This window comes from Suncus etruscus, chromosome 5, assembly GCF_024139225.1.
Source record: "Suncus etruscus isolate mSunEtr1 chromosome 5, mSunEtr1.pri.cur, whole genome shotgun sequence".
Lineage (NCBI taxonomy): Eukaryota > Metazoa > Chordata > Mammalia > Eulipotyphla > Soricidae > Suncus > Suncus etruscus.
This window is the reverse complement of record NC_064852.1, coordinates 80,418,301-80,427,319: the sequence shown is the minus strand read 5'-3', so window position 1 is coordinate 80,427,319 and position 9,019 is coordinate 80,418,301. Positions and strand designations below refer to the sequence as shown.

Here is a 9,019-nt window from a genome sequence, read left to right as displayed (position 1 = left end):
AGTCTAAATTTACAAATTAGAAGCAGTCTCAACAATGTTAATGCTAGAAAATATGAATAAGCATGAGGAAACCCTGAAACCAAGAATATGTGGCATGGTTTAATTGTGACTAAAAATAAATCTTGTCTTCTTATATTTGTGTTCAGCAGCAGCTATAGTTTATCTCTTTAATTTAATAGAGTTTAACTTTCGGTAATTGATCATAGTATTAAAGTTTATTTTATACATTGTAGTTTTAATTACTAGCAAGCAGAGAACACTAAAATAAATATGGTGTTTGATATCAACACAAATATTTTTTGGGCTTTTTTGGGGGGTGGGTCACAACCTGTGGTGCTCTGGGGTTGCTTCTGGGTCTGTGCTCAGAAATCGCTCCTGGCAGGCTCAGAAGATGATATGGGATGCCAGGATTCGAACCACTGTCCGTCCTGGATTGGCTGAGTTCAAGGCAAACACTCTACCACTGTGTTATCTCTCCAGCCCCAACACAAATAATTAAAAAATATATCTAATAGGTATTTTAGCAATTTATTGTATATAAAACAATTTGTCTTAGTTTTCAAGATGATTTGAATCGTGGTATTATTTTATTAAAACAGTAACAGGAATTTAAATAGCACATCACTTCATTTAATATTAAAATTCATTGGTATTTTTATGCCATGTATAAATTTATCAGCATAGAGGTCTGAAGAGATTTTATGTCCCAAACTAATTATTATCAAGTTCAAAAGTTAAGCTTTAAGTGCTTATATTTCGAAGGACTGAAGTTGTTTTTTAACCTTTAATTAGAGAGAAAACAAGATTAAAATTTTTATCAAATTCTAGGAGCCTATTCTAATAATAGAATTGTGTTTCTTTGCTCTGTAAGTAGTGAGCAGTGAGCTAAGCAGTGATTCACACAAAGCAAGCCTCGTGGAATAATATTCATTCTACAGATATCTTCTCTACTAGGAAGAAAGAAAATGTAGTAAAAGGAAAGAAAGAAAAAGGAAGACGGAAGGACAGAAAGAAAGAAAGAAAGAAAGAAAGAAAGAAAGAAAGAAAGAAAGAAAGAAAGAAAGAAAGAAAGAAAGAAAGAAAGAAAGAAAGAAAGAAAGAAAGAAAGAAAGAAAGAAAGAAAGAAAGAAAGAAAGAAAGAAGAGAAAAAGAAAGAAAAGAGAGAGAAAGAAAGAAAGGAGAGAAAGAAGAATGAAAGAAAGGAGAGGAAGAAGAAAGAAAGAGAAGACTAGAAAAAAGAACGGATAGAAGTGGGAGGTAGAAAGGTAAGGAGAGAAAGAAGGGAAAGAGGGAGGGAGCAAGGAAGGGAGAGAGGAAGATAAAATGCTACAATCTTTTTTTTTTTTTATTTTACTTTGTTTTTGGCCATATTTAGTGGTGCTCAGTGGTCATTCATCAGTTAAGAATCACTTCTGAAGCCTTCCATACACCACAAAGGCACCGAGGGGAGAGTAAATGAACATGCAAGGAGTCTATAGTTATTCCCATGGGAGCATACTTCAAAGGTGGAGAAACCCTGTAGCTTTTAGGCCAACGGAATTCCCTCTCTAATGTCCCCAATATTTACTATGCCTATGCAGGGAAAAAAGAAAACAGCACAAAATTATTTATTTATTTATTTATCTATTTATTTATATTTTTTATTTCTTTGTTTGGGTTTGAATATTGAAGTTGTTGTTTCCTTTTTTTTCCCCTTTTTCCTTTTTGCGCTCTGTTATGTCTTCATTTCAGGACCATGGATATTATGTGTTGCTTGTCTTTATAGCTGTAGTGCTCACTGGATTTTTTTTTTTTTTATGTGAGATCTCCTTTTGTATGGTTGTGGTGTTTCACTTCCTTTTTCCCATTTCTCTCTCAAACTGAGGTTGTGAACCTCTAAAAGCACTCCGTCCATTTTCAGCTTATTTGATTTTTACCCCATTTTATTGCTCTTCTTTTCTTCAAACAAAACCACATAACTTGAACTATCTAGTACTGCCTCTCAAATAGAAGGGGAAAGAGTGGAGGGTATCAAGACCAAACAGTTGTATGATCACTAAATAGTAAGCTTGACACAGAGAGGACCACTTATACTAGCAGCCCCAAGGGTGAGGGTGGGGGATATGGGATGCAAGATGGGAATGGATGTTGAGGGAGGACAACTTTGGTGATGGGAATTCCCCTGACACATTGTTGATATGTACCTAAAATATTACTGTGAAAGATATGTAAGCCACTTAGGTCAAAATAAAAATTATACAAAAAAAAGAAGTGCAAAAAATCAATTTCGATATATCCCACATCCAGTAGCACAGATATAACATTAGTGCCTTTTTCACTTTATTAAAAATGATATTATAACACCAAAAAAAAAAAAAAAGAATCACTCTGGCGGGCTTGAGAACCATACAGAATGCAGAGGATCTACCGTAATCTATTCTGTTGCTTGCACGTCAACCATCCTACCTGCTATACAATCTCTTCATTCCTAACCAATTTATCTTTAACAGAATTAAAGAAATCTCAGCTGACATCCTGGATTTCTGTTTTAAACTATAAATTGAATAAAAAGGATGGCATTGTTAATCCAATTTTTAAATTAATTTTAAATAAATAAAATACATATAAGGTATATTTGTTTATGCAAAGCACAAATGCTCCTATTAAACCAAGAAAGAATAAACTTAACATTAAGAGTGCGACTTTTATACTACTATTTCCTAATATACTGTAGAACATTTATTTTTAAAAATGGTGACCTAATTCAAAATCAGCAAAAAAGATTTTTTAATGAACTATGCTTTCAGTTCTTATTAATTTAAATTATTATCCTTTTTACAGGCTCTGCCAATGCATCAGACATTTGTCATCCTAAACTCTTATTTACTATCCCCTTCCTCTCTTCTTTGATAAGATATGCCAAATCAATAGCTGTGCAGAAGAAGCAGATATAACATTCCCAGAGACACTGAAGACAAAGAATAGAAGCAACAATTCATTTTTCTGTCTGAGTTTAGATTGTATTTATACCACCTGCTATGCCTGTGGGAATGGAATCTATAGCAATGTCTTTAGACACGAACTTTCTCTTAGTGACTTTCCTTTTTCTTCTATTCAGCGTGATAGAATTTTTTTCCTTAGGAAAAAGTAGCCTATGGCACTTGGCTGAAGAGATGAGACTTCAATGAGATATAGGAGACAAAGAGTGACAAATTAAAATGACAAGGCTGTCTTAGAAGATTGTGATCCAGTGAAATGAAGTATTTCTGTCCCAGTCAATGTAGACAGCATTATGCTATGTGGTAATAGATTGCAAGATCTGGGCAGCCTGTATATGTCTTTGAGATAACTGAATTTGTCACTATCAACACTTTCCCAAATTGTGTCTTTCCTGGCTTTTGAGAATAGGAGGTTTGGCAAAAAGTATTAATGGATGCCAAGTTCATATGGATATTTTTTTAATGTCTTCAAAAGAAAATGTAATAATACATTAATCACTGGCATGCAATTAATCCAAATAGAAGTATTGAAATAGATAACAGGTCTGAAAGTGAACTTTGGCAAGTTCTCTTATTGAATGTCTCCTTACATTTGCTCTCTCCTAACTGTAACTTGTGGTAACTCTCCTTTGAGCATTAATCCTTCTTACAGCTCTTAAAACTTTTGCTATGAGTTTAACAACCATTAAGTAAAACCTCTTTTACTCCAAAATATTCTTGGAAATTCATTTGTACATTATTAGACAAAAGTTTGTTACTTGCACCAAATATAGAAAGAAAATAAGGGAAAAGATTGCAGGTGTTTTTAGGTTTACTAATATAGTAGATTTCTCTAATATACCTCTCTGTTCTTTCCCTACATGTGACCAAAGAACTATGTTTTCAAATTACTATCTGTAGAATATTAAGAATACACAAGATAGGGTACAGTTTTCTTTTAACAGAGCTCTTATTGATGATTGTGACCAATTATATGAGTAATTGAAGCCAGACACAATAGGCTGTATGTTTTGTATAATTTGTAAATATAAAAATTTTAAGGATTCAAGCCAAGAGAAAGTTGCCTCCTCATAAAATAGTGGATTTCTTCATCTGTTGGCTGATTGAAGATTTTCAGTTGTCTCTAAGCAAATTATGCAATCACTATAAAAAGTAAATTAATTATGTGCTACTTTTTTTAATTTTTAGACTCAGGTGATGGTTAGAGACATTATTTATTCATATTGGATCTTTGTTCAAATGCTCATGCCATTTTTTACAATTGAAGTTTAGAGAATTAGAAAACAGTTAAATGATTGAATGATGCCAAGCTTCTTTGTTTTTTGTTTTAGTTTTGCTTTGTTTTGTTTTGTCTTGGGTCTATCCCCTGTGATTCCTAGAACTTACTCGTGACTCCGCTCATGGTGTTCAGCATAGGGATCACTGCTACAATGTTTATGGCACCAAATGTAGTGCTTGGTGATTGAACGTGAGTGGGTCTCATGCAAAGCAAGTCGATACAAGACTGAATAATGCTGAACCATCTTTCCAGTCTCAAAACTCTAATTTTATTCTATTATTTTTTTTAATTTTAGGGTTTATGACCACACCTTGTTCAGGGCTTACTCCTGTCTAGGAAACACTCCTAGCAGCGTGTGGGGTTCCCTACAGAATGCAAGGGATGAAACCCCAGGTAAGCCACATGACAAACGCTTTACTCGTATTATCCCTGAAGTCACAAACCTCCTGATTTTTACAGGAAGTTTATATTACAAGTTCAGGTGTCTTGGGCATTTCGCTAACTCTAAGAACAGTTTGTAACAATTATAATAATTGCCCTTTGATACAAAAGGATTGACTGCATTTTCTTTTATAAGTTAAATATACAGAGAAAAAGTTAAGAGAAAACTATTTTTGTTGGTAATAAGAGGTATCTAGACTAAATATGAATATATTATATTAGAAGATCTAGAGTCAAAAATATCATTTTAATTGTTACAATTTAAAATCCAAATGTAACTGATTCAGAGATTCATGTCAGTCGGTCGCAACTTACCTTTTGTAAAGTTAGACTCTTCAAATTATAAATTGCTCAATATCTAATTTTTGATTTCGTTCCATAGAAAGGAAAAGGTGACTTGCTCAGACATCAAACATAACACTATGCGATGAGCTCAATGATGGTCATAGAGGACTCAATTTGATATAAGATGAATAAACAATTTCAATAAATTGAATTAATTAGATTGGGCTTAAGTGTGCATGGAGTCTATTTTCTGAAATCATGTGAAATACTTGTTCAAAAATTGCTGGTGTATAATTGCCTGAAGTCAGAGGATAATAAAGAGAAAAGCTAAAAATCCATTATGTTCATGTTAACAGTCTAACTAAACTAATTAACTGCTATCTGAATTTTCGCACCTCTATTGCATGATCTTTCTTGCTTCAAATCTCTTTGCCTCAAAGCAACAAACAAAATTTGAAAGAACAATATTACAAATAATGTAAAATTTATTATTTTGAAATGAGTGGTTCTTATTGTCTTATTGATTCTTACTGTCTCCACCTTCATGTGTTTAAATTGTTTCAGAAATAACTTTTTACAAGGTCTTCCTATGAATTTATGTACCCTAATCAGTTATATAAACAAAAAGAAAAGAAACTATTTTGTATATCTATAAACTTATTCTATTTTATGTATATAGATAATTTTGAGTTTAGAGAATAAGAATTTGATTAGATCTAAAAATTTAAACCTTATAACATTAAGCAAGACAATTAGTCATGTGCCAATATTTGTATCTCCATATTTGTTATATAAATAACATTTAAATGTTTAAATATTTATCGTTGGATTGGAATACATTACATTCTTAGAATGTATTTATATACATATGTATGTATATATATTTATATACATTCAAAACTTGGGCATTTTTAAAATTTTATTCACTGTGATTTACAATTTTACAATACTGTCAATGGTTAGGGCTTCATAAATGCTACATTCTAGTACTATACCATAGTCCATCCCAGAACATCCATTTCCTTCTGTTTTCTTAGGGACTTCCTTAATTCCTCGTTCTTTACCTCTGATACCCTCTCACAACATTCAACTCCATGGTTATTTCAGTTCTATAAACAGGTTCTTAGACTCCATTGCTTCTGGTCTTTTACTATCCCTTTAAAATGCTTCTTAATATCCCATATATGAGAGAGATCATTCTGTATCAGTCCCTATCCTTTGTGTTTTATTTTGATCTGTTTTGCTTTGTTTTGTTTTTGGGGCCACACTCAGTGGTTCTCAGGGATTACTTCAGGCTCTGTGCTCAGAAATTACTCTGGCAGGTTTTGGAGCAAAGGGGATGCCAGGGATCAAACCTAGGTAGGTTGTATGCAAGGCAAACGCCTTTCCTACTGTACTATTGCTCCAACCTCTGTTCTTGTCTTTTTGAAGATTTTACTCACAATTATCAAGGGCTTATTCTTTTATTCTTGATTTAAAAAATGACAGGAAATAAAGCAAGTTTTCTTAAATATGAAGTCATTTATAATACAGGTAGGTAAACAATTACCAACAACAATCAAATAAAAATACTGTTAAAACTTGAAAAATCAAATATTTTAGTATTTTAGATTTATGTAACTATTTAATATAGCTCAAGCATATCTGTATTTTAAAAGATATGCTTATAATGATCACTTTAAAAAGATCACTCATTAGCCTTACAATTTTCATTAGTTGTTGACATCAATATGACATCTTTATTGTATTTAGTTAGCTAGTTTTGGGTTCACATCTGGAGATGTTTAGGAGATTGAACCTGAGCTGGTTCAATTTACTATCTATCCAGTTGAAATTGGCCAATTTCAACTCTGAAAACATGAAAAACAAATTTTTTTGTTTCTATTTTTGGCCACACCTCGAGGCACTCAGGGGTTACTCCTAGCTCTGTGCTCAGAAATCACTCCTGGCAGGCTCAGGAGACCATAAGGGATGTCAGAGATCGAGCCCAGGTATGTCCTGGGTCAGCAGCATACAAGGCAAATGCCTGACAGTTATGCTATTGTTCCGGCCCAAAAAAAGCAATCTATTTTTATCTCAAAACATAGTCTTCTAATTCACTATAGCAAGATATTTATTGAAGCAATTAGTTATTCTCTTTATTGCATTACAACATATCATAAAATAATTAAATAATACTTTTTATCATGCTCTGTGGAAGTTATTCTGTTTAATTATTGGGTTTTAGATATGTATTTTATTGAGATTTACTTGTATAAATGTAATTAAGTTTAATTTCATTTGTGATACTATATTAAATTTCATTAAATTTATGTGTATCAAATTATGTTAAAGAATATTTATACTCTAAAATATAATAAGTATATTTTATGTTGACCAATTTTTTATAATTTATGATGTACATAAATCTATAAAATAAGAGCCAAACAAAACTTACCCATAAACAATGTTCTTATTAGTAATACTTGATTTTTTATTTTTGTTTCTGTGGCCTGCCTCAATGGTGCTCAAGGCTTATTCTTGGCTATGCATGCAGTAATTACTCTTATCAGTGCTCAGTGGACTATCTGGGATGTCAGGAATTAAGTCAGCTGTGTGCATGGCACATGCTCTTATCCCTATCATTCAATGCTCTTGATTGACTTTTTATTTATATTCATAAGTAACATTTGATTAAAATTACAAAATCAGTTTAGAAAAATTAAAATTAAAAAAAATTAAAAGTCATTATATTCTGAGTCGAATATGCTACTAGTCAGTGATATACTCATGAACTAAGATCTTTAAGAATGATCAGGGCCTAATTTCTTATGCTGTTTTCGTTCTTTCATGCTCTCTGGTTTATAGATTCTTTGGCTAATTTCTACAGCTGCATCTGTCTGCAAAATGGCAATGAAGTTTGGCGGTGCACAGTTGCTGTATTTATTCATGGTAATTAGGCATAAATCTAGTATCCCAAGTTCATTTTTGAATAATATGTCTTATCACATAAATTTTGTGCATATATGTTATACATCACTAGTGAGGTTCATGTGATCGTGTTTTGAGTGATCAAAGCAAATCCATAGAATCTACTGAAAAAAAATCAGAGTTAATATTCATCTGACACTAAGTTAATAGTTTTTCCGCTCATGATTCTGCTATTGTGTTTTATGTTCCCATCCTTCACCCCTCCATAGCAAGGTAATGAGACTCACTAATAAACTTCTGCCTCACTACCATGCCTATGGTGAGGTCATCGTGAATCTCACACACAGTCACTGACACACATCCTGTTCTTTCAGTCTTTGTTTATGAATTTTGACTTATTTATTTTTATATGGCATTTCAGAGTCATAAATGCCAAAACTCACAAAATGTTATATATTACTAAATCATTGAGTCATTTTTCTTTTAAATTACTTGTAAAATCTTTTTTTTTTTTTAAATATGGAACGCTTCACGAATTTGCGTGTCATCCTTGCGCAGGGGCCATGCTAATCTTCTCTGTATCGTTCCAATTTTAGTATATGTGCTGCCGAAGCGAGCACAAATCATTTTGTAATATGTTTATAAACATACCAAATTATGCAGAGCATTTAAGACAAAATTTTAAATATTATATTTTGAACTTAGAATTATTACTCTTTAAATGTAAAGTAGCAAATTAACTAATAAGTATAAAGTTATTTTATTGAGTTTTGAACCAGTGTTTACTGAGAAGTACTTTATGTCATAACAAGTATTATATAAGTAAATATTTATATTCCTCTATTCATTTTTTTTTAGTCGCTGGATAGTAAAAACTTAAAAACCTTCAAATGTAAGTACTTGAGATAACCAATAATCTAAATAAGAACATATAAATAAGAGACTGTTCACAATTATAATTTAAAATATCCAAGATCTGAAAGTAAGAGTATTTAAATAAAATTAACAACATAAAAATAAATGATAATTATAATTTTTTTAAATTAAGTTATAAAAGGCCAGAAAATCTTTTCAGCACAGAGGAAATAAATGATAATTATAATTTTTTTAAATTAAGTTATAAAAG

At 31.7% G+C, this 9,019-nt stretch overlaps 1 non-coding gene across 1 annotated transcript; it reads right to left on the bottom strand.

Annotated features, from left to right (window-relative positions):
• Positions 1–8,406: 8,406 nt before the first annotated feature.
• Positions 8,407–8,513, bottom strand: LOC126010446 (U6 spliceosomal RNA). Its single transcript, XR_007496476.1, has one exon. It is a non-coding gene; the product is annotated as a U6 spliceosomal RNA (small nuclear RNA).
• Positions 8,514–9,019: the final 506 nt, after the last annotated feature.